At 48.1% G+C, this 24,979-nt stretch overlaps 1 pseudogene; it reads left to right on the top strand.

The window, feature by feature from the left end:
- Positions 1-609: 609 nt before the first annotated feature.
- LOC138992630 (protein S100-A14 pseudogene) lies at positions 610-1,146 on the top strand (annotated as a pseudogene).
- The last annotated feature ends 23,833 nt before the right edge of the window (positions 1,147-24,979 follow it).

The following is a 24,979-nucleotide window of genomic DNA, read 5'->3' as shown; positions in this document are numbered from 1 at the left end:
TGCCCAGAATCGGGAGCGGGGTTCTCTTCCTGACTACTGATGCTGGTGAGTGACCTTGACCAAGGCCCAGGTCTCAGGCTCCCCAACTGTCCAGTGGGGAGAATAGGACCCACCTGGTCAACCTCTTGTAACAACACTGGTCATTGTCTACAGGGCCTTTTTCAACTCATGTCTTTTAGGAAACATCTGATTACTCCAGGCCAATGGTCTCCCGCATCTCTGAACTGCTAAAGAATTTGCTCAAATATTCTGGTTATAAACATAAAATGTGATCATTGCAGAAAATCTGGAAAATACGTAAAAGGAAAAATTTTAAATGACACATAATCTCACCATTGATAAATAGGTACTTTTACCATTTTCTATCTATCATGCTATACATATATGTAAATTATTGAGATAAATCTCTACAGTTTTGCATTTTAATGTAATGCTATATCAGAAGAATTTTGTGTCATTAAAATCATCTTTGGAGGTGTAAGTGCTGAGCTCGGGTGAGCTGGCTCCACCTGTCTTATCTCAGCAGCCACCTGCAGGCAGATCATAAGCCATCGGCTTCCCCGGGGCAGGCTGCAGACTCTCACCACAGGACCAAGCACACCAGGCACCATGGGACAGTGTGAGTCAGCCCATGTCGAGGATGCCCAGGAATTCGGGGACATGGAGAGGGCCACTGAGACCCTTGTCAGGAACCTCCTCCAGCACTCGGTGGAGGGTGGAAGGGGAAGCTGACCAACTCTGGGCTATGGGATCCAGCCGCTGCCCCACCTCCTGCTGAGCACATGGGCTGGGAGAGAGAAGCACCAACCTGGCAGCTGTCATGACTCTAAGCTGGAGTTTGGGAGTTTCTGGGAGCCGATTGGAGAAGCAGCCAAGAGCGTGAAGTTTGAGAGCCCTGTCCGGGGGAGCCAAGGACCTTCCCCTGGGGTTCTTGGTGGGATGCTGGGAAAGGGGACCTTAGAAACTGTGGGCCTGGAGAGAAAACTCCTCTTTTCCATCACCACGCTGTTCCCCAGCCCACACCTGTCTCAGCTCTGCAAGGTTCCGGTTCATAACGGCCCTTCCCCAGGCTCTCTGCACTTCATCCCTGGGAGCTCTGTGGAGCCCATGAGTCCAGGGATCCCCACTAGAGGGAGGCTCAGGTAGCAGGTTGTGTCCAGGGATGGATGTGGAGGAGTAAGGATGATGTAAGGGCCACACCATTTGGTAGTGGGTGCAGGGCAGAGAGAAGCTGAGCTATGGGAAATGATTCGAAAAGGGGCTGGGAATAGGGCTGGCTATTTGGTATTAAGAAAGGTCTCTAAGAACCTAGCCCTCCTTATCTCTTCCCCAATCCAAACTAGCTGTCTGTCCGATGCTATCTCTTCCCACCTCCAGCTCTGCCCCAGCCTCCTCCCAGTACTGACCTTGGGCTTGTCAGGGGAAGTGGGAGAGAGGTGGGGGACAGGCTAAGGAGGGTGTGACCTTGGGAGTGAGAGGACCAGCTGGGTGCTTGGGCATTTTAAGGATGACAGTTGTTTTGGCTCTGGCCAGTGTGGCTCTGTTGGTAGGAGTGTCATCCTGTACACTGAAAGGTCGTGAGTTCAATTCCTGGTCAGGACACATGCCTAAGTTGTGGGTTTGTTTTTGGTGCATGCAGGAAGCAACTGATCAATGTTTCTCTCTTCTCTTCTCTTCTCTTCTCTTCTCTTCTCTTCTCTTCTCTTCTCTCCTTTCCTCTTCTCTTCTCTTCTCTTCTCTTCTCTTCTCTGTTCTCTCTCCCCCCTCTCTCAAAATCAATGAAAATGTCCTCAGGTGAGGATAAAAAAAGAATGACGGATGTTTTGTATAATTTGGTTAATAAATAATAAAAAAGTGGAAAAAAAATTCTTTGGAAGCATCATTTTACTGGTCTGTAAAATATTCCATTGTGTGCAAGGGTAGATCTACTTAATCCTTCCCCTGCTGTTGAACATTTAAAAAGCTTCCAATATTTTGATATCATAAATTGTATTGTGTGAACATCTTTGTTCATAAGGCGTGTTCTAGTTCACTTCTGATCATTCTCTTAGACTTATTTCTAGAAACAAAGCCATCTGGTCAAAGGGTAGCAGCATTTGAAGGCTCTTATGGCACAGAAATGTCCGGCAATGTTGATTCTCATCGGCAAGGTGGGACAGAGCCCACCTCCCACGGCCTTTCCGTCACTTCATGATTTTCCTTTTTAAACATCTTGCTGTTCTGATCCAGATTAAATGGATTCTCATGGCTGCTTTGTTCAGATTTTTAAAAACTCCTTGTTAGGTGTTCTGTTCATTTTCTCAGTGAGTTTCATTCTTTGCAGATGTGTGTGTTGGCTTGTTTTCGATTGTATCAACCTGTATCTTATATCTGATATGAGAGACCAGGCCTGGGCCCACCGTGGTGAAGCGAACCAAAATCCCTTCTCTGTCCCTTGCTTACAGGTTTCAGTATGCTCCCATCACCTTTCCACCTCGGCCTGTCTGTCCTGTGGCTGTGTCTGGCATCTCCTTGGCTGGAGGACCTCAGAGACCTTCAGGCCAACGTCACACACCAGGGCTTGGCAGCCACAGTGGAGTGTTATGCTGGCTTCTCGGGATTCTTCCCCCACTAGACAGTAAGCTCCACGAGGGACTCTGTATCCTTGGCCCAAAATACAATGGCCAACCCCCAACTCCAACCAGAAGTGCCACTTAGAGGTGTATATCCTTCCTCATTTCCCAGTCACTCCCGCCAGAATGTGCAGTAAGGGGGAGGGCCTGGCAAGAAGGGCCTGGGCACATACACAGCTCAGACCATGCTCGGGGGTCTCTCTCACGGGGCTGCTGCCCTCAAGATGCCCTTCCTTCTCTGGGCCCTGGAGAACGAGGTGACCCCCAGAGGCTCTTCCCTAGTGGCTGGTGCCAACATCAGCACAGTTCAGGGGAGATGAGGAGCAACAAGGCCCCCTATGACCTCAGACACAAAATGACCTCTACTATCCACCCTCACCATCTCTAATGCTGGTATTGAGGCCCCTCCCTGACTCCTGCACGACATACATTTCACTGGCCCAGAGTCATCAACTGAAGGAAAGAGAACCCTTAGCACCCAGATTCTGCAACACCCATGAAGGGGGGTTAGTGCAGGGAAAGGCTGTACCAGGGTCTCTGCCCTTTTCTAAAACTAGGCGAGAGTCCTCTAGAACTAACCAATAAATAACGTCTTACATCCATTTATATCCAGTGCACTTATATCAGTGAAATTAGGACCAGTGGCCTTGTCTGAACTGAGATGCTTAATTGCCTTTCCCCATTGCCTCCCAGATATTTTTGGAGATTTTGTGGGCTATGATTGGGATAGAAATACAAAAACATTCTGTGATCCATTTCCAGTAGAGGAAGTACATAGGTTTGCTACCCACAGGACTTCTCAGAGCCTTTAATATACTAATTTACATCGTGACTTTTCAAGAGGAGGTCAAGGAATATGTTTCTCAAGCATCTTTGACTTCTAACCCCTTTATCTGGGAACTTCTTGCAGGACTAGGGGTCTCCAGGGCACCCTGGGTTCTCAGCCTCAGATGTCCCTCTGCCACATGTGCACAGTATTTCCCAGGAGAAGGGGCCTCCTGTCAGAGGGAAGCTCTGGCCCAACCTCTCCCTGAACCAAACCCCCTTTCTAGCCAAGTCCCAGCGTGCAGTCTGGCACTAAGTCTGCCTACAAGGTACAGGGAAGAGGTAGGCAGACCTTTTCTATAAAGAGCTGCACAGTAAATGTTTTAGGTTTGACAGGCCACATGGTCACTGTTGCAGCTACTCTGCGGCCGTGGGCATTATGTAAACAAATGTGCAGGACTCTGTTATAATAAGCCTCTATTTGCAAAAACAGGTGGTGGGCCACATTTAACCCACCGGCCATAGTTTCCAACCCCCGGGATGGGGCATCTCACATCAGGGAGAAGGGCCTCCCGTATTGAGTGTGAAAAAGAAGGCTAAAGAGGACACAGTTATGACAAGCCTCAGAGGGTAACCACTCTCAGATGAGGAAGCTTCGCCCACACTCGTCATCGTTCGTGGAAACGCAAGTGCCCTCCCAGCTTTGGGGCTCTGAGGCCATAGCCACTCCCATGCCCAATGCAGCCAGTGCGTGGTCACAGAATGTCTCTGAAACTCAGAAGCCCCAAGGGAAGCCATGTGGGGCCAGTGTGAAATCCCCAGCATTCCTGAAGAAGTGCATTTATTTCGGTGAACTGAGGGTCAGTGGCCTCGTCTGAACTGGGATGCTTAATGGGAAAGCAGCTGTTGCAGACCTCAGGGCAGGAGCGTGGGGCTGAATGTCTGCCCACATTCCACCCTGGTGGTCTCCTGGGCCGACTGCAGGGGAATCCGAGGACTGTCAGCAATGTGAACCCCAGAGCATCGGGCCACAGAGGCTGAACAGGCTTCAGAGCCATCAAAACAAGCACCCTTCTCTCTAAGTTGCAGCCTCATCCTCCAACCCATGATAGAGGGAACCTTGAAGCCCTGCCATTCAGAATCAGAGCTTTGTCAACAGGGTGAGGGGCAAGACAGGGAGGGTGTGGCTGCAGACAAAACCAGCTTAGAAGGTTTGACCCAGAATATATAGCCCTGACTATCTCCTGAGAAGCTGCTAGACATCAGGCATCTTACAGGCATTAGCACAGATTCTTACTCCAGGGGGGGAAGTACCCATCTTACATAGAAAACTGAGGCTCAGAAACGTTTGGTGAGTTGTCAGAGTCCACACAGCTACTGTGGGACAGAGCTGGAGTCTGGACCGAGACCGTGTGCTCCGTTGTTTTCCACATACCCTGGCTGCCCATCTTCTCTCCTTCCCCAGCCCTCTCCACCTTCTCAACCTGACTGCCCCTCGGTCCGTGGTCCTGAGTTGGGATGGGGTGCTCCACATCTCTCTCCAGCCCAGTTGTAGTTTTGTTAGGGGCAGAAATAGAATATTGGGGACCAGCTATAATTATAAGAAATACTAATCGTGCTCTGTTAACTGTGATTGTTTTGTTCTGATTAAAGAAAAACACATTCTGCCCTAACCAGTTTGGCTCAGTGGATAGAGTGTCGGCCTGCGGACTGAAAGGTCCCAGGTTCGATTCCGGTCAAGGGCATGTACCCGGGTTTCGGGCACATCCCTAGCAGGGAGTGTGCAGGAGGCAGCTGATCGGTGTTTCTCTCTCATCGATGTTTCTAACTCTCTATCCCTCTCCCTTCCTCTCTGTAAAAAATCAATAAAATATATTTTTTTAAAAAAAAGAAAGAAAGAAAACACATTCTAACCTTGCTGCGAGTTGCATGCGGGACCTGTGAGCTCACCTGGAAATGTGGCCCATCCTCCACATCGGAGAGCTGCCTAGTATCAGGGAAAGATTAGCAACCTTGTTGCAGAAACCAGAGCCACCAGCTCTTTGCATACCCCAAGGCCTTTGCAATTCCCCGGCCTGCATAACCTGTAAACAGTCCATTTTGCATACCCATTCTTATTGCTTTTGTCTACTTCCCCATGTAATCTTTGTCTTTCTACCCAATACAAGCAGCTGGCTTACGGTGGGGGGCAGAGCAGATTTTTGTGGATGACCTGCTGCTCTCCCATACTGCTGGCATTATTGGAATAAATGCTCATATATGATTCAACCCTGTCTCTGCTAAATTGACTCAAGTAGTAACAGGCAGCCCAGACCGATTGATTGGTTAGTTTCTAGTCATACCGGGCCTTGGGAGGGCTGATGCTAGTGGTCTGATTGATAGGATGTGAGATTTTCCCGGGATCCGAGGTTTCCATGTACTGTCCTCATACTAGACCATGAGAAGAAGTGGGCAGTAAACAAAGCTCTTAGAATCCTCAGGGCCGCTTTTACCTAGTGGCAGAACTGACAGACTGCTTGACATACATGGGTAGGGCCTTATAATAATGATAAGCATTTATTAGATGTTTGCTGGGCCAGGCTCAGTGCTGAGACATTTGCATACATTATTATATTGTATCTTCCTAACTACCTGCTAATACCGGTAGGTACTACTATCATGCCTATTGTTACAGATGAGAAAACTGAGGCTTGAAGAGGTAAAATAATTAGCCCTGATCATACAACTGATAACCCAGCCTCCTTGAGAGTGATTCCCACGCCCTCACCCCTATGCCATGCTCCAAACTCACTTCTTTTCTAGCCTGTAACTTCAATCCAGGCCATCTGGCTTCAAATCCTTCAGATCAGAGAGACACAAAAAACTCTGCTCCCCCAGAAATCAGCCCATGCGCCTGCCCCTGAGCTAGATACCCATCACTTCTTTAGGGGATCCCTCGCACCCCCTGGCCTGCCTGATCACTGGCTTATGGATTTGCCCCAAATTCCCAATTTAAAGTGTTCTGCCAGTTTTTACCTTGAGTCCTAATTTGTAACTCAGAAAATATACAACAATGGCCATATTTAGGGAAATAGCGATGGTAACCTAAGGTCCAACAAAGAACTTGGGAGCTAATGCTACACAACGGAAGCTGCCTGGGAGATTCAGGTTGGAAGAGACAGAAATACTGAGCTTCCTGGGTCATCTCCAGAAGGAAGGGAGACTACAACACAAGAAGTCTAAAATGAGATGCTGCTGAAGAGGCTCATATGTGGACTGACAGGGCCTTTTTTATAAAATCTTCCACAGATCCTAGCCCAGAACTAGTGGAATAGGCAGAATAGATCCCTCCCCCCTTTTTTTTCGTAATAGAATAAATTAAGAGTCAAAGGAGAACAAAATGCAAACATGATTATTGTCTTGGATCCTGCTCCCCAGAGGCAGAGCCCAGGATGGGTCTTTCCTGGAGCTGTGATCTCAGGGGAGGGGGAGTGAGAGAAGCACATGGGTCAGGGAAGCACTGGGCGAGCTGTGGTCTCAGGGAGACTGGCTTCAGCCTGACCCCGGGGAGCTCTGGAACACAAGTTGCACCAGAGAGTTGGTTCCTCCTTGAGGCTCAACCAGACTCCCAACTAGACTCAGTCTTCGATGGACAGCCCCTGGTGTAACCTGGTGGGTAGGGTGGTTTCCTTTCATCTGAGGGCGAGTCCCTGGAGCACAGGGGTGTGAACCATGGGCAGTCAGTGCTGGGGGATGGGCATCTGTGCCTGTGGAGGGGATCTTGGTGGCTACCAACAGCATCCTATATAATAAAGAGGTAAATGCAAACTGACCCTCACATCCTCGCATCATCACAAGATGGCCGCCCCCACGTCGTCACAATATGGCCATCCCCGCGTCGTCACAAGATGGCCGGGGGAGGGCAGTTGGGGGCGACCAGGCCTGCAGGGGAGGGAAGTTGGGGGCGACCAGGCTGGCAGGGGAGGGCAGTGGGGGGCGATCAGGCCAGCAGGGAAGCGGTTAGGGGGTGATCAGGCTGGCAGGCAGAAGCAGTTAGGGGCAATCAGGCAGGCAGGCAGGCAGGCGAGTGGTTAGGAGCCAACAGTCCCAGATTGTGAGAGGGATGTCCAACTGCCAGTTTAGGCCTGATCCCAAGGGGTCCCAGATTGGAGAAGGTGCAGGCTGGGCTGAGGGACACCCTCCCCCCTGCCAGTGCATGAATTTCATGCACTGGGTCTCTAGTGTGTCATAATTGTTTAAATTATAAATCAAGTTTTCAGGCCAGAAACAATCAAGTGCTAAGGGCTTTCCAGTGAACCACAGTCAAAGTGAAATCAGGCCACAGCGGTCTTTGCATATCCTTTTCAACAGGCCTATAGGAAGGACCGTCTGTGTAGGAGGTTCTTGGGGGGATATAGGGCGACCAGGGACCTTGCCTTGGAGGAGCTTATAATCTACTTGAGGAGTTAAGTGGCAAAATAAATGAATTACACAACAATAGAAAAGTCCAATGACATGTCAAAATAAAAACTGAAATACAAGCTTGATTAAGAAAGAAAATAAATAGAAACAAACGCTTCAGGTGCTGAAAGAGGGAAGCAGAATGGGTTTGACCCAAGGCAGGGAAAGTTCCATGGAGCGTTCTCTGAGGCCAGAGCTGGAAGAGATTTCAAGACCCTCCTCTAGGATGTAATTTTTAGACGTGAACCTCTCCTTCAGCCAAGGCAGCGCACCTGACCAACCATGGACTCCTTTCAGCGGAGCCCAGAAATACACTGATCCTAAAAACACACTGCCCGCACAGAACACCTCATCCACAGACCTGGCTGCTGTGGTTCCCGTGATAAAGGCCAACCTCCTGACCCATGGCCTTCAAGATCATTCAGGGTACAGCCCCCCACCTTCTAACCGCATCCCACCTGGCTCTCTCCTCCATGGTCTGTGCTCTGGCCACAAGGAATTGAAATGAACCATTCTTCTTCCCACCTTGAGGCCTCCACAGGAGCTGTACCCTCTGCAGGAAAAGCTCTGACCCAGTTAATTCCCACTGCCTATCTCATTGCAAGTGTCATGTCCTCAGGGGCCTTCCCTAAAACCCCCTCCCAGTAGCACATTAGACTGACTGCACCTCAAAAATAACTACACTGTGCTTCCTGCCTGCCTTCCCCGCTGGGCTGTCAGTGCCTGAAGGCATGGGCATGTCTGTTTTTGTTGACTGTCATAGCTCAGTACCTGGCACAAGGTCATCACCAATAATTGTTGGGCCAAATGGCCTTGCCCATTGTGCTACTGTTCTCGCATGGCTGGACCACCCTCCATCCTTCCTCAAAAGTGTTTACTGAGTGTCTACTGTGCGCCAGGCCCTCGGCCAGGTTCTGGGCCTGTCAGGATGAACCAGACATCCAGTGTATGCCTTCTAGCTCATATGTACGAGTACATGTTTGGCTTGTGGCCACCAAGGCCTGTAGATGTGACCTCTTTGGAATTTTAATGATTAGAACATGCACAACCCTTGAGCCCCACCTAGGGACAGGAGGGAACTTTCATTCTAATGTAGCCAGGCCCCCTGATGTTCCTTATTCTCCCCCTACTCCCCGACCCCCCTCCCATTATAACAGGTGTTTTAGGCATCTCTGTGGTTATGCTGGGAAGTTGGTAAATGGGAGAGAAGCAGCAAGTTGAACTCATGCTAACTTGGTGAAATGCTCTGTCATTCTCTGCCAGGTTTGGACAAGGGCTTGTTTGACACCTGCTTTATACCCAATGACTGGTGCTGAAAATTTCCCCAAGCTTTTCCTGGATTAACAATAGTTCTAATTGTAAGCTGCCCTAGACTACCACCCCCTACAAACAACATGCTGGTCTAATCCAAGTCATTTTACTACTGGAAACACTGCCCTTCCTCATGGCTTTTGGCCATCTGGTCTAAGCGAGCTCAAGAACCATAAATGAAGCATTGTGGGTAAGTCTGAAGCCCAGTAACAATGAAGCAGCACCTCGCTCCCCAGGGAGGGGTGAGGCTAGGCAGCTGGGAAGAGGATGCTTGGCAAGGCCATGGGAACTCTGGAGGACGTAGGTGTGAGCACCTCCCACCCTTCAGGATCAGTGCTGGTGAAAAGCTGGCTGCTGAGGCTGCTGGGAAGATGAATCGTGGCAGCTGAGAATGTGAGTGTGGGCAGGGAGTTGGGCACCAGACCAGCCTTAGATGCCGCAGCCAAGGCTGGCCTTCTGGGACAGCAGAGGAGGTGACTGCTTTTGGAGTAGGGGTGGGGGGTCCTCTCTTACCATACACCTCCCTCTGTCCCGCCTCAGAGTCCCAAAGTGCCCTTACCTGCCCCTCTGGGCTAGGACTCCTCGGGCCCTGGTTCAGATAGGATCATAGAGCACTCTAGGGAAGTCATTATTTATCCTCCCATTGACTGCACATCTAGGGCGTTTTCAATCCAGGACCCAGACCACATCAGGCCCGTGACAACAGGATCTCTGGGGCAGGCCTCAGGCATGAGCATTTTAACTCTCCAGCTGTTCCCAGTGCACTCAGGTGAGCATCCCCACACCCAGGCCCTAGTGGGATTAGCTTCCCAGGAAGCCCACTCCGAAGCAAGGGACACACACAGGTGTGGAGGAACCATAGGTTCAGTGAACCTTGTCCTCATGCAGACAGCAGATATGAGGGGCCGTATCATCCTCGGGTCTGCGATGAGAGGTCCGGAGCTCCTGGGGGAAGTGAAACCACAGAGAGAGCCCCCTCCCCTCCCCCGTGGACCTCAGAACCTCCATCCTCCTCAGGATTCCCCCTCCACGGGCATGGCGGACAAGGAACAACAGGTTCCTACACCTGGGGACACTAGCTGTCCTGTTATCGGGGGTACAGGGTGTGCTGCCAAGGGGCTCTGGCCAGGCTGGGCTTGGCACCTCTACAACCTAATGAATCAGGAGACAGCAGTGTGTTTTCTGCCGCAGAAAAGTCATGATTTTCCTAGACCCTCCTCCAGGTGTGCACGTGTGTTAGGCAACTTGGCCCACCCAGACCAGCTTTCCCACAGGCTGAGCAGGTGACCTCCTCAACATTGTAAAACCCAGAGGCACCAGAAAGTCAGCTGCCTCCCACATCCCCTCCCCACCATCTGAACTCCCACCATTGGAACCTCCTGCCTTAGGGCTAACCACGGCGCCCATGCTCTGCTGCACATTAGAATCACTTGGGGAGTTTTAAAAACTTCCAAAGCCCAGGTTGCACCCCTGATCCATTAAATCAGAATGTCTGGAGGTGGGAGGCAGGCGTCAATCGTTTTTTAAGGGCCCCGGGTGATTTCAACCTGTGAGAAAATTTGAGAGCCACTGAGTTTGGCATTGCTCTCAGCAAACCCCTCTCATAGTGAAGCAGGCGGGACCCTTTACTGCTCCTCTGTGTCACTGCCCCCCACCTGGTGCCCTGGCATAACCCAGATTGTCAATTTTTTCTCTCCTGCCCAGGAAGGCTGTGGCTGCCCACAACACAGTTTTTTCCTTCTTCACTGAGCTGAGGTCAGTCCTAAAAATGCCCACTGGGCTGACAGGTATCTCTTCTTCTGCACCCAGCCCTCTCTTCCAGAGCAGGGGAGCCTCAGAACCCCCTGGGGGGCTTGTTAAACACAGATCCCCGGTCCCCACGCCCCAGGGATTCTGATTCACCGTGTCTGGGCCGGGGACTGAGAACCTGCATTTTGAAAAGGTCCCAGGTGCTGCTGATGCTGCTGGCAGAAGGGACCAGGCATTGAGAGCTACTCATCAGAAGAAAGAAAGGGAAATGGGTTAACAAAGTTAACGGAACAGTAGTTGGCAGGGGTCTGACAACGGTGCCTGCCCTGCAGGGGGCTCAGAGAAATGCAAAATGATTCTCAATAAAAAGAAACCTCATCTCTCCAGCTCCTTTGAAGCACGGGAGGAGAGGCTGGAAGAGGGATGGGGGCGGGGCGGGGCAGGCCTGATTTGGCCTTGGTTCATGGGTTCATGAGTCCCTGGTTAAGACCTGACACAGAGTTGGGGGTGCGGGAACTAGGGGGTGTCATGCCAGGGTGTGAGGGTCTGGATTTTAGACCCCTTTCGTCCAGAACAACCAAAAAACAACCGCAGTGTAAATCTCATCTTCCAGAGAGAGGACCCGTGTTAAGCAATCAGGCCTTTAATTTCCTCTTTGAAGACAGTCTCACTTGTACTATCAGCTCCGTTTTCTGTCACTCGGGGAGGCAGCAATGAAATAGTGCCCAGAAAAATTACATTCCCAGCAATTTCAGAGCGTGCCTGGCTCATGAAGCATGCACATAATTGCTACTTTATAAAAGTTTGATAAATGAGATGCAAACTATACAGCTACTTTCTCTAAACAATGGAGGGGGCCTTATTCCAGGGGTCATTTTAGATAATGAAAAACACAACTAATGAGTTTGATTAAAGGATTCATTAGCAGTAGAGAATGTTTAGAAATCAAAAACAAGCATATCTTCCTGGGAGTGTCCAGCAAGTAACATCCTCAAAGCCTGACTGGCATGGTTTCGGGGGAGTTGGCTTCTGGGCTGTGTCAGCTGCTTGTGACCTCACTGATGACCTTGGGCAAGTTGCAGACCCTCCTTCTGCCCCTTTTTCCCCAGCTGGGAAGCAGAAAGTATAACACTTGCCCCCTTGATTCTCAGACATTGGTTCTGGGACAAGAGTTTGCTGCAAAACACACACACACACACACAGTCTCTTGGGTTTGAATCATAGAGAGCCTGCTGCCCAGTAGGACACTCAGGATAAAGTTAGTGGCAATAGGTGACTTTCTATCCAGATGTCTTACTTCTGAACACAGTGGAGAGGGTAGCATTGGAAAAATAGAACAGCTTTCATCTGAAATGGCTATTTCAACGTTCCAGTTTGATGAAGAATGGCATACGAGTATGTGTTATCTGAACCTGGGTGGGAGTGTGTGCACGTATATATGAGTGTGTGTTTTATGAGTATTTACGTGTGAGTGTGTGCGAGTGTGGATGTGAGTGGGCATCCAATGTTTTCCTTACCTCTGAACAGGTGTTGGCAGACACTAGCCAGCCCTCACCGCCTGCCAGTCTGTGTATACAGTTGTTAGTAGGTAGGTGAATGTGTAAACGAGCAGACATGAGCGTGTGCATGCACAAGTTGGTGTGCATGTGTGTAATGTGCCTGTGTGCATGTACAGTACATGTATATGTGTGCACACACAAGTGTGTGTTACGTGAGTGCATCCATGGGTTATGTGAGTATACGGGCGAAAATGTGTGCGGGCGCAGGCCTGTGTGTACCTTCCTGAGATTCCTGCCTTTCACCTCCTGCTTTGCCTCCTGCTGGTCTTTACATTATCTCCTTGGCACGATCCTCGATCCTCGCAGTAAACCCAAGGGGCAATTTAATGACAGGCTGAAGGTGTGTGTGGAGCAATTTGTAACAGCCTTTACAAGCAAATTGTTTTTGTAGAAGACTACAGCACAATAAGAGCAAGCACTATTCCTAACCCCTTCAGATTTTGTTGAAAAAAAGAGTAGGTTCTGTAGAGGACAAGGCTAACTGTGTCCCAGAACTGACGGCTGTCAGCAGTGAGAAAACAGAGACAATGTTATATTTAGAAAAGGGCCCATTGCTTTCATGCTAAAAACAACTACATTATTTTTAAAAATATATTTTTATTAATTTCAGAGAGGAAGGGAGAGGGAGAGAGAGAGCTAGAGAGAATCATTGATTGGCTGCCGCCTGCACACCCCCTAATGGGGATTGAGCCCACAACCCCGGCATGTGCCCCAGGCTGGAACCAAACCTGGGACTCTTCAGTCTACAGGCCAACACTCTATCCACTGAGCCAAACCAGCGGGCACAACAACTACATTATTAATGCTTAACCAATAAAGGCTTTCATTGTTAAAAATACCCAAGTATCTTATGAAGACCTGAATATATTTGACCCGAGCCCGTTCGAGATTTAAATAAACAGATACTTTCAGCCGGATAACAGCACACACAGCTGAAGCCATCCAGTGTTTTCCTTGCATCTGAACAGGTGTTGACAGACACTAGTCAGCCCTCACTGCCTGCCTGGGTTTCCATATACTTTTAGGGACGGAGAAATCATCATCTGGGACCAAGACTGGACAGGTCATGTGGGAATATTTCAGGAAGACAAGGAAAGATGCCCTTGGCCTCAGAGAAGAGGGGAAACTGCCTCAGTTCCAATTTTCAACGTCGTGTCTGGATGTAGTAGATGCACAGGAAATGATTTGTTTTATAAATTAAGAGAACACATGAATAGATCAATCAATTCAATAATGCTAAGGAAGAAAGCTAATGAGCCCCTTCCTGGTTTACAGAACAACTTCTCATTCAGACGAATCCTGCCAAATTATAGATTTTTTATCCCTCAGCCTGCATGATCCCTTGAAAGGACAGGTTTTCTAGAAAAAAATCTAATAGTAAAATAACGTATCTCAGACACCAACGTCTTCACCAGCCAAAGAGACCAAATGCCATGGATAAGTCTGCTGTGAATATAATTTTTTATCGTTACAGTGACTGTTCTGATCATTGTAAACATGTCTAGAACATTTTGAAGCAGTTTGATTCAACTAATTTTTATTGAGCAACAAATGTACTACAGGCTCAGTAGTCATGATACCTACCAGCAAGACCAGAGCCATTCCTTACTACAGAGCAACATGGGTCCTAACTCAGAGGCTGTTAACTCTTAGTTACACACAGTTCCTGCAAGCTGGGAGATCTTACCACTTTAAGGTAGAAGGTAGATAGTGATAGACAACCACAGTGATACTCACAAGAAATGTTATCATATATAAAAAGGAAAGAGGAATAAATCTATATACAACTATGGAGAAATCTGTAGAACATATTAAGTGCAAAGGCAAGGCAGAGAAAATGTATAGTATGCAACCAATTATCTACAAAAGGGGAATTTATAAATACGTAAAATATTTTTGCTTCTATTAAAACTAAATCACAGATTTCTTTAAATATGCCTTGCTTCATAGATTTAATTTTGGAGCCATGTATATGTTTTATATAATTATTAAACAAAATTAAATTTTATAAAAAGTAATCCCTTAAAAAGCAAAAGCAAAATGAAATAAGTGAACTTAACTCTGAACTCAGTTGGTAGCATAACCATACAGAGAGAGATTATTCCATGAAATTTTTAAACATGGCAATTTGACCTACATCCATCCCTAGTAGAATATATCTTAAGGACAAAAAGCACTGCAAAAATTCTTAAACCCATATTCAATGTTTAACTCATAATGGTCATGGTGGTATTTGTATTGTTATCCTTAGACTATTATGTGTATATTGCACAATAAAGCAAATGAGTAATTTACCTGGTGACACTAAAAATGTTATTTTCAGTATGGGAGAAAAAGCATATAGACTTATAAGACCAATGAGATTTAGTAAAATTCTATAGTCATAAACCTGAATTGGTAGCAGCAGTATTAACTCACAGTATATTTTATCTTAAATATATATACATACACACATATATATTTCCCATCTCTGTTGACTGAAAAGCCATAGTAATAAGGACTAATCCCGGAATATTGAGCACTCCTCATGCCCATTTCTCACTAAAAGAAACCAAGAATCCTTGGAGAAATGTTTGATTAAAGATCTGGGGTGGGAATTGCACAAGCTGAGTCTAGCACATCTTATCCTACTTAAACAAGAAAACTATCAAAGACGTCAAAAGGACTCAGGAGCCAACTCGAAGAAGCTCCCATTGGCCAAGGAGAGGCCATTTAAACTTTAATAATGATGGTAACTTAAACAAGTGAAAAGATTTTAAATAGGTTCAAATCCATGAGTTCCCCCAAATCAAAAATAAGCTATTTAATCATCATTGGAAGATGCAAATGAACCAACTAATTATCTTTTAAACTGGTGAGCAGAGGGGGAAACAATTTACTAGTATCTTGCTTTTTTCAAATAAACTATCCCTCCGGGTAACTGCAGCATTGATGAAGAGAAGCATCTATTTATAGACAAATTCTAGCTAATAAACATAGATGGCATGATAGGAATGGTACAGCGACATCTGCCACTGCCGATGCATCAACAGAGCTGGGCAATGAGCATCCCTGTCTGCCACCATCACAGAGAGAGGCAGCCGGTCACTGCATGCTTCCCGATAGAAGAACACAGCACCACCGATAGAGTGGCCATAAAACTGAACATAATAAAGACTCTAGCAGGGGTCCTCAAACTTTTTAAACAGGGGGCCAGTTCACTGTCCCTCAGACCGTTGGAGGGCCGGACTATAGTTAAAAAAAAAACTATGAACAAATTCCTATGCACACTGCACATATCTTATTTTGAAGTAAAAAAACAAAATGGGAACAAATACAATATTTGTATTTGCATGTGGCCCGCGGGCCGTAGTTTGAGTTGTTCTCAACCTTCCTAATGCCGCGACCCTTGAATACAGTTCCTCATGTTGTGGTGACCCCCAATTTCACTGTTACAAATTGAACATAATTAAAGCATAGGGATTAATCACAAAAACAATATGTAATTATATATGTGTTTTCCTATGGTCTTAGGCGACCCCTGTGAAAGGGTCATTCGACCCCCAAAGGGGTCTCGACCCACAGGTTGAGAACCGCTGCCTAGAGCTAACTACCAATTTATAAGAAATGCAGGAGACCAGAGAAAAATTCTGTGATGTCCTAAAATTAATTTACAGCAGGCTGGAGGGTGGGAGGAAGGCAAGGGAAGTTAATCAGTTAGCAGCTATGGGCTGAAACCAGCAAAACACTGCTCAGATTTCCGAATGTCTGTTGAATCAGGCGGCTAGTTCAATAATTATATAGAAAGAATGGCCAACCACCATAGGCCCCCACATTCTGCTTACACATGAAATGTCTGGACTATTGCCTACAACCAATCCAGAAACATCAAATACTTCTTCCTTAAAGACCATTCACCTAGCCCAGTACTTTCCCTGCTTCATCTCCCTACACCCTTATGTATATACTAGAGGCCCGATGCATGAAATTCATGCAAAGGGCTTGGCCTCACAGCCGTGGCAGCTTGCCTCGGCCCTCGAAGCCCTGGCTTTGTCCGGAAGGTTGTCTGGAAGGTCGTTCGGCTGTCTGGTCTAATTAGCATATCACGCTTTTATTATTCTAGATAACTTTCTTAGACTAGATTGTAAAAAACCTTCTCAATAAAAGAATGAAACAAAAAAACCCATCTAAGTTCCACCCATCTGGAAAATTTTATTTGTGGAAGACTTAGCCCTTAACACCACCATAAATGAAGTTTCACCACATTTTTATATGCTGTAAACATGCCATTTAGCCCTAGCCAGTTTGGCTCCTTGGATAGAGCCTGTGGACTGAAAGATCCTGGGTTCGATTCCGGTCAAGGGCACATACCTCAGTTGTGGGCTTGACACCCAGTAGGGGGCATGCAGGAGGCAGCCGATCAATGATTCTCTCTCATCATTGATGTTTCTATCTCTCTTTCCCTCTCCCTTCCTCTCTGAAATCAATATATATATATATATATATATATATATATATATATATATATATAAAATGCCATTTATACAACACTCCCCAGGTGTCACACAACTTGTTCACAACTTTAACTTGGTGTTTCCAACATCTCTGTGAAGATGCCACTGTTGTTCTTATCTCACAGAGGAGACTGCTGAGTCTCAGAGATGTGAAAGGGCTCCCACATGCCCAGCGAAGTGACACGGGGGTCCCACAGCTGGTTGGTGCTGGAGCTGGGACCACAGACTGGGTCTCTTACTCCCCTGCAGAGAGGTTGTGTATCTACCAATCCATCTATCTCCAATGGACACACCAAGTCTCTCCCTTGGAGAACTGGCACCACCATCTCCAAAATGGCACATCCTGCCTGAGGCAAGCCAACCTCCCACCACCTCAAATTCCCCGGGCGCCCACTCTTTCATTTAGCATGCCATGGCTGCCCCATTTATCCTAATCATATTAGTAATGTTGAAGGATGTTTTCATTAATGTTTTAGGCTTCACTGGGCTCCCCAGATAGAAATATTTATTTGCAGGTGGCAGCTTTTAGCAACTAAGGGGTCTTGTTGCAGCTCAACACACTTAATGCACTGCCGTGGGGCCTCATTCATGCAGTGACATGTGTGAGATGCCCCCCACAGGGACTACGTTAGAATCAGTCCTCTGGCCTTCACTCCTGAGAAAGGAAGGTCTCCCTTAATTTAGTGGACGATGGAGCTGGAGAATGTGCACCCAAGGCAGCCAAACTGACTCAGCTCCTTGACACAAAGCAGAAACAGCAGAGCCATTTCCTGAGAAGGTTGGCCTCGCTGTGCCACCCTGCATGCCCACTGATGTGACACAGAGGTCCCGTGAGGGCAGGAGGCTGAGGGCCTGTGTGACACTCTGAGCTAGTCCCTTGGTCTTCTAGACCTACAGTCCCCATCTCAACGGTGTGGGTGAAAACAACCACCAAATTGTATGTTGTGGGAGCAGAGAAAGCCATGCGTGTGGGTATCCTGGAATCACTGATGTTACCACAGCATCATGATAGGGACCAGCTCAGAACAAAGACCCAGCTTACATTCAGCAAGTGTTGGCTCCATGCTGGGTGGGCTTCCCCACAGTTCATCCTCACAGAGACACTGCAGGGAAGTTAGCATATGATCCCCACTGACAGACGAGGACACTGGGACACACGGAGGGAAAGTCCATTATCCAGACACCCAGTCAGCAGGTGGCAAAGCCAGGTTTACACCCCAGGTCTTGCCAATGCCAAAGTCATGCCCTTGACCTCTTGGGTACTACCTGTGTATCTTTGAATCCTAGAACAAGGGTAATGCGTGTTAAATACCCAATCAATATCTTAAGTGAATAAATGAATAAATAAATAAGAAATGGCATTGGTGCTGGTGGTGAAGTGATTGTTCGGCCTGGTGTATGGAGCTTGTGTCTTGTGTACTGTTGTGGTACAGGTGCCAAGGGTTTTGTAAATGACATTTTTCTGTTTGCAGCAGTAATAACACATGTTTGCAGTAGAAAATTAGGGAAGTGCAGGGAAGTGTAAAGAAGAAAATAAAACTCATCCTTAATTCACCCCTCAAGAGGTAGGTGCTGCTGACATATTTTCCTGGGGCATAGTCCATCCCAGGAAAAGAGAAAATAGTCCAAGGCCCGAGGCAGCCCTGGTTCAAAGATTGTTCCTCAAGTCAAGGGGGCCAGCAGAATTCCAAGCGCCCCCTCCAATAATAATAAAATGCATTTCCGTAGCATTTAACATGTTGCCAATATTATTCTAAACATTTCACGTATTAATTAACTCATTTAACAGCAGGAGAAAGAGCCATTCTAGATGATGAATTTCAAGATTTTACAGCATCATAAAATTCATCCCAATAACCTTAAACTCTTCTCTCTTCCCTTCCCTGCCACTCACAAGAAGAAGGAGAAAGTTTTTGGTTACTATATGAGCAATGACTTATAGAGCACCTGCTTCTCTTAGAAGAGCACCAGTAAGACTTTGATAAATAGGGTCCCTTCTCCCCACAGGCTCTTACTGGGTCATTAAGGAAATGGCATGGGCCCACTGAGCAGTAATTATCACTTCAGATCAGCAGCAGCAACAGCTCCTGGGGACTTGTTAGAAATGCAAATTCTCCAGCCCCACCATGGACTTACCCAGAAATCTGTGCTGCAACATGCCTTCCAGGTGATGTGGTACACACTAAGTTTGAGAACATCTGCTTCCAGATATCCTAGTCCTGGCATTTAAAGGGTTAATACCGACCGGACCGCACTTGGTGTCAGACTTAAAGGGAAGATGCCACTGGGCTGGAGCAATCAGGGACTCCTTCCTGGAGGAGGTGATCCTCACTAGGAACTCAGAGATCCTCTTTAGAAGGAGGAGAGATGGGAGTGAGGGAGCGCTTTAGGAGTTGGACAAGAGATGAGCACTTCACCTTGCTGCATTGGGAGTGGCACAGCTAGACGTGAGGGAATCTTCACCTTCAGATTTCAGACCTGTCCCCACCAGTCAATAGCTGTCCATGGTGATTACTGTGAAGAGGCAGGGAAGTGCTGACTGGGCAAAAAGGGAGTGAGAGGAGTGGGCTGCTTGCTGCCTGAGCTGATGGGAAGTGAGTCCTGGAGCCCAGAGCCACTCATTGATTATCCTGTCCCTGGGGGTCACCCCAACTTCTCTGTTATCAACAAGCTGCTGAACTTGCACCCCAGGATTCCATGGCCCCCAAAGACTGCACATAAAGACCAGAGAGTAAGAGTCAGGGTGTTCATCAGTCCACGAAATCATTTCCATGGACAATCTAGTCCTGGCCACAGATGATCTAGTCCTGGGACTGTGTTCCCTCAGGCCATGACTTGCTCTTCTCCCACTCTGTTCTGTAGGACAGAGGGACTGACCTTGAGGGCAAGGCTGCATTTCCCAAGCTCCAAGATGAGCTGGTATTTGGATGCCTGAGCAATGAGGAAGGAAAAGAGAGAAGCCAGGTAGCATGCCCTGCTCTCTCTGCTTCAGGTAGCATCTCCAAACATGACTGCATAAATCTCCATGCAGGCCCCATCATGGACTAGACGCTTCTCCCCTTTGCCCCGTCCCCACCTCACCAGGGCCTGCAGCTGTCTGATGCTGGCTGTAGTGTTACCATATTCAAATTGCTCCTCCAAACTGCATGGTGTGGCCTCCCCTGCCAGACTTCTTTTCTGTTGTTAATCCTCTCCTTGCTTTTCAGAGAGAGTGGAGGGAGGGAGAGAGAGAGAGGGACACACTGATGTGAGAGAGACACGTCCACTGGTTGCCTCCCACATGTGCCAAGACAGGGGGCGAGGAGTGAACCCACAACCCAGGTATGTGCTCTTGACCGGGAATTGAACCCGAGATCCTTTAGTGCATGGGCTGATGCTCCACTGGCCAAGGCCCCTGCTGACTGCTGATGCACTGCCCACCCACCCTGCTACCTCTGCCAGCCCACTTTCTCACAATACCCCCAGAGTGTTCAGAGCCCCCCAGGCCTCTCCAGCTTCATTTCCTTCTACTCTCCTCTGGTCAAAGAGAAAACCTTGCCAGTCTTAACGATATCTTAGGCCCTAGGCCTTGCCCTTCCAAGTGCCTTGTCCTATGCCAAGACCTGGGATCCAGAGATGGATCAGTGTTCCCTGCTCCTGCAGAGCCTTACTTGCTCAGACATGAAAGCCCTTGAGAAGGTCCTTCTCCCTCCTCACCACTCAGCTTCCTGAGGGCAGGCCCTCCCATCTATTCTGCTGGGGGAGGGGAGGGGAGTGCACCCTGGAGTGAGGAAGCTGCCTAAGAGAAACCCAAGGGCATAGGGATTCAACTGAATGAAAGGCCTTGACAGCCAGGACTACTGGACCTCCAGATGGAAGAGAAGGTACTCACATAGCAGATAGTGATGGTGGCATCCCAGGTGGCTTCCTGGAGGAGGTAGCCCAGAGCTGGGTCTTGGAGAATATGGTGGGTTTATCTAAATGGAAAGGAAGGAGCAGGGGCAGGAGGCAGGGCAGGAATAGATATGGATGCACCAGGGAACACAGAGTGGGGAGGCAGCTTTAGCCATCAGAGACCAAGTGAAGGTCTCATACAGAGAAGTATTAGTAAGTACCAATACAACTGTTAGCAAAAACTGACAACGCCATTGCCCTTAGCTGTTTATCACTTTCATACACACAGCTTCCTTCAATTGCCCAATGATCCTCTTAGCCGCATTTCAGTGGTCGATGGCTTCTCATATTCTCCTCATCAATCAATCACTTCATACCCTTTCCATAGTCTTCACACTCCTGACATCTCCGCAAGCTCCTTGCTCTCAGCATATAGGCTTGTGTTCCACTTCACACGGAAATGGAGAACCTCCAGGGAACTTCCTTCACAGCCTCTCAATCTTAGACACCCACCCTGGCCGCCATGACGCCCTCGGCACAACCGCCAGTTTATGGAGCTGCCTTTTCTGCTAAACTAGGAGTTCCTGGAGGGCCTGTCTCATTGACCCCCATCCATCTCCTGGGCCCAGAACATAGTCTGGGCCAGAGTACGTGCCTAGAAAATATTTACTGAAAGAATAAGAGACTCATACTTGCTTGTGAGTGGGCATCCTTGTCTCCATTTACAGTTAAAGGAAATAAGACCAGAGAGATTAACAGAACTGCCCAGGTTATCCTCCCAATGAGGGGCAGAACTATCCCCTAACCCAGCACTTCTGATTGCAGTTTGCTGAGGGCAGACCCTCCCATCTTTGGGTCACTCTCAAGACCCAAAGATTCCCAAGAGAGGAGCCCACAAATGTCCCCAAGATGGCTTGTCCTCCCATCTGGCCAGGAGACTGCCGCATACACCAGTACCCAGGGCAGCACACACGGCAGAGACGGAGGCCACTGTGGCAGCAGTTGCGTCTGCTCATCCCTGATCCGTGTGTATGCTTCCCTGCCAGTCCTCCCCAGACAGCGCTGGATGAGTGGCCGGCTTCTGGGGAAGCTGCGTGGGTGGAGCATGCCAACATGTGGCTCCTCTGCCTTCCTGCTTATGCATGTTCATATCTCCCCACACTGTTTGCGGAGCCCATATCTCCTGTCTGTTTTGAAGTTAGTGTAATTGGTGAACTGGGCTTGACGTCTCTCTCTGTGCCAGCTCTTGGCTCCCTCTAACTAAAAGGTTCCATTGGAGGTTGGGCCTGGCGTCTATATCAATGCTGTGATACCATTAGCCCTTCCAAGAAGGTGCCCACTGACTGCCATGGACCACCCAGAGACGGAGCATGAAAATCAACAACAGAGGGGACAAGATGCAATGCAGTTGCCAGGCCTCGGGGTCCCCAAGAAAGGGTTTTAAGGGTCCTTTCAGCACACACAGGTGGCAGTGCTTCATGTGACTCTGCCACCCCTCACAGAGCTCACTGTCCCACAGGTCCTTCAGGAGCACCCCCTGTCCAGCGTCACTGCCTTCCACCCGACCCCACACTTACCTCTGCATCCAACTCTCCAGCCATCTTGAAGCTCTGGCTGACGCACCACTGCTCACCTGTGCTCCTGCTGCTCTGCGCACCTGGCATGCCTGAGTCATCGCAGGAGATACCAGCTATTGAGGACTGTTAACATATTACTGCGAAGTATGATTTGCTGTACCCATTCTACAGATGAAGAGATGGAGGCTTAGAAAAGTTTGAGTCCCTTGTGCATGGTCACATAGCTAGTAAGCAGCAGAGCAAAGATTTTGACCTGAGGTATCTTCACCATAAACTCTATGCTCTTGACAATTTGACACTTCAGCACAGGACTCTTATCTCCTAAGATTCAGTTCCCACTTCCCTGAAATGGCGAACAGTGTTTAGTCTCTACCTCCACCTGGACCGTGAGCTCCACAGGCAGGGAAGGGCTCACAGCCGGCCACTATCCCTGGCACTTGTAAGAAGCGCTGACACACCCGTAGGCGGCCACCACATTGTTTTAAGGGAGCTGATCAATGGGTGATACAGACAGCCAACGCCTTCCTAAGGGCAAAGGGCAGTGGGAACTGAAATACGTCCTGTAAGATGATAAGGATCCCCCCTCATAGGGTTGTTCTGATGATCACATGATTTAACACTTGTAAAGTGCTTGGAAGAGTGCCTTACACATAGCAAGCGCTCAGTAAGTGTTTGTTCATCAAAATAAAATAACAGTGGGTGTTAACATTGATCAAAGACACACTGGGCTCTGCGGTGGTGATTTCATTGGATTCTCACCCAGGTTGCTGTTTCTCTGCTCACCTCATTTTGCAGTGAGGAAGCTTGGGGAGTGAGTCCCCAAGAGCAACATAAATTGAATTCTTGGTCCAATGCTTACCAGTCCCATTTTTGTCCTCTCTAGAGAGGAAATAAAAGCCGCTGCCTAATTTGGTTATAGTGAGGATTAAATTAAGCTCTGAAAGGAATCTGGCACATAGTAGGCCCTCAACACATGCTGGCTCTGTTGTAGTTACACATATTCTGTGGGGGCTGCTCACCGCCCCCCTCCCCACCCCGGCTGCTATGTGATTCGCAGAACAGGTTTCTCAGCCTCCAGCTCAGCACACAGGTGCGGAGGCCACATCTCTCTCTCTCTCTCTCTCTCTCTCTCTCTCTCTCTCTCAGCCCAACTAGTAAGAGAAGGCTTCCCTTGGAAGCCGCTGGGGGTGGCAGCCTGGGCTTTCCCTCTGTCTTGGCCATTTCTGCTATTTCTCTCCTCAAAGAAGGTGTATAAATATTCAAAGGACACTGGCATTTAGACGCCCTACAATTTAAGGATCTCTTTAAAATTAAGCATGCTGAATCAAAGGCCTTTACGGGGTGTTCTGAGCCCCCATAAAATACCATCGCCGACACCTCGGTAAGCGGGTTATTTGAGGCTTCACACACAGGATGCGTGGGGTGTTTCCACCGCACTGGGCTCTGCCTCGGTTCCCTCTCCTAAATGTGGATCAGGCCCCGGGAGCACGTGTTTATGAGCCCAGCAGAAGGCACCGAGCCCAGCTAGGATTGGGGATCCGTGGGAGAATTATGTCCTGGGGTCCCGGGTAATCTCCGAGTTGAGGGGGAAGCAAGCTGAGACAGGGCTTGGGAGAACCAGCACATAATTCTCTAGGTCTGAACTGTCCTCTCCCTCCTCTATACCCGCATCTCTGCTTGTCTGGTGGTGGAGAGCCCGGACGATCTCAAACTCCCTCGCACATCTCCTGCAGGGGTCTCCGTGGATGCCAGCGGCTGAGACACCCCCACTCCAGGGGCTCTGGGGCTAATGCATGTTTGGGGGCGGGGTTGAAGCTACCTCCCCCAAAGCCTTTCCCCCTGCTGTCTTGGTTAAGGTAAAGTCACAGTTCAGAAGGAGGACTGCACAGACACATTGTGTCAATGTCATTTTCTTGGTTTTCATTGTATTAAAGTGACACAAGATGTAATCATTGGGGGAAATTCGGGAAGGCCACCTGGGACCTCTCTGCACTGTCTTTACAATTTCCTGTGAGTCTATACTTATTTCAAAATAAAAGTTTCTTAAAAATTCAAAGGGAGACAGCAGGCTTTGAAGATTGTGTTCTCGGCTGCACATGACGAAACGGGGCTGTCACCTGTTGCCATGGGGAACCGTGTCCTGAAAGGATTAGGTGGTTTTGGTTTTGGTTTTTTGGTTTGTCATGGGTTTTTATTATTTGTAAACTGTTCTTCTCAGGTTAAACTCAGGAAGAAAATTCGATTTACTAGACATTTGTTAAAATGTCTACTGAGTATCCTGCTCTGTGCTAGACTATTGAGTTTGGTACTTAAAGGAATTTATTAATTATAATTATAGTAAACATCAAGCTTATATTATAGAGGGCACTAAGTTTTATGCCGTATTCGGGCTATAAATCTTCACACAAAGCTAGTCCCTTGGTCAGCACTTAATAACATTTTTATTGATTGGTTGGCTGCCTCAATACTGCTTTTCCTGTATAAGTCTGGATTAATTTCAATTCAATAAACAATTCGACAAATGCCTATTGAGCACCTATTATGTAAATACTGGAACTCAACAAATACCTACTTAAACCAATTATGGGTCGGGTGCCGTG

The sequence above is a fragment of the Myotis yumanensis genome, unplaced genomic scaffold, assembly GCF_028538775.1.
Source record: "Myotis yumanensis isolate MYYU_CA2020_CCGP unplaced genomic scaffold, mMyoYum1.0.hap1 SCAF_14, whole genome shotgun sequence".
Lineage (NCBI taxonomy): Eukaryota > Metazoa > Chordata > Mammalia > Chiroptera > Vespertilionidae > Myotis > Myotis yumanensis.
The sequence above is the reverse complement of the archived record's forward strand: the minus strand, read 5'-3'. Positions and strand labels throughout refer to the sequence as shown.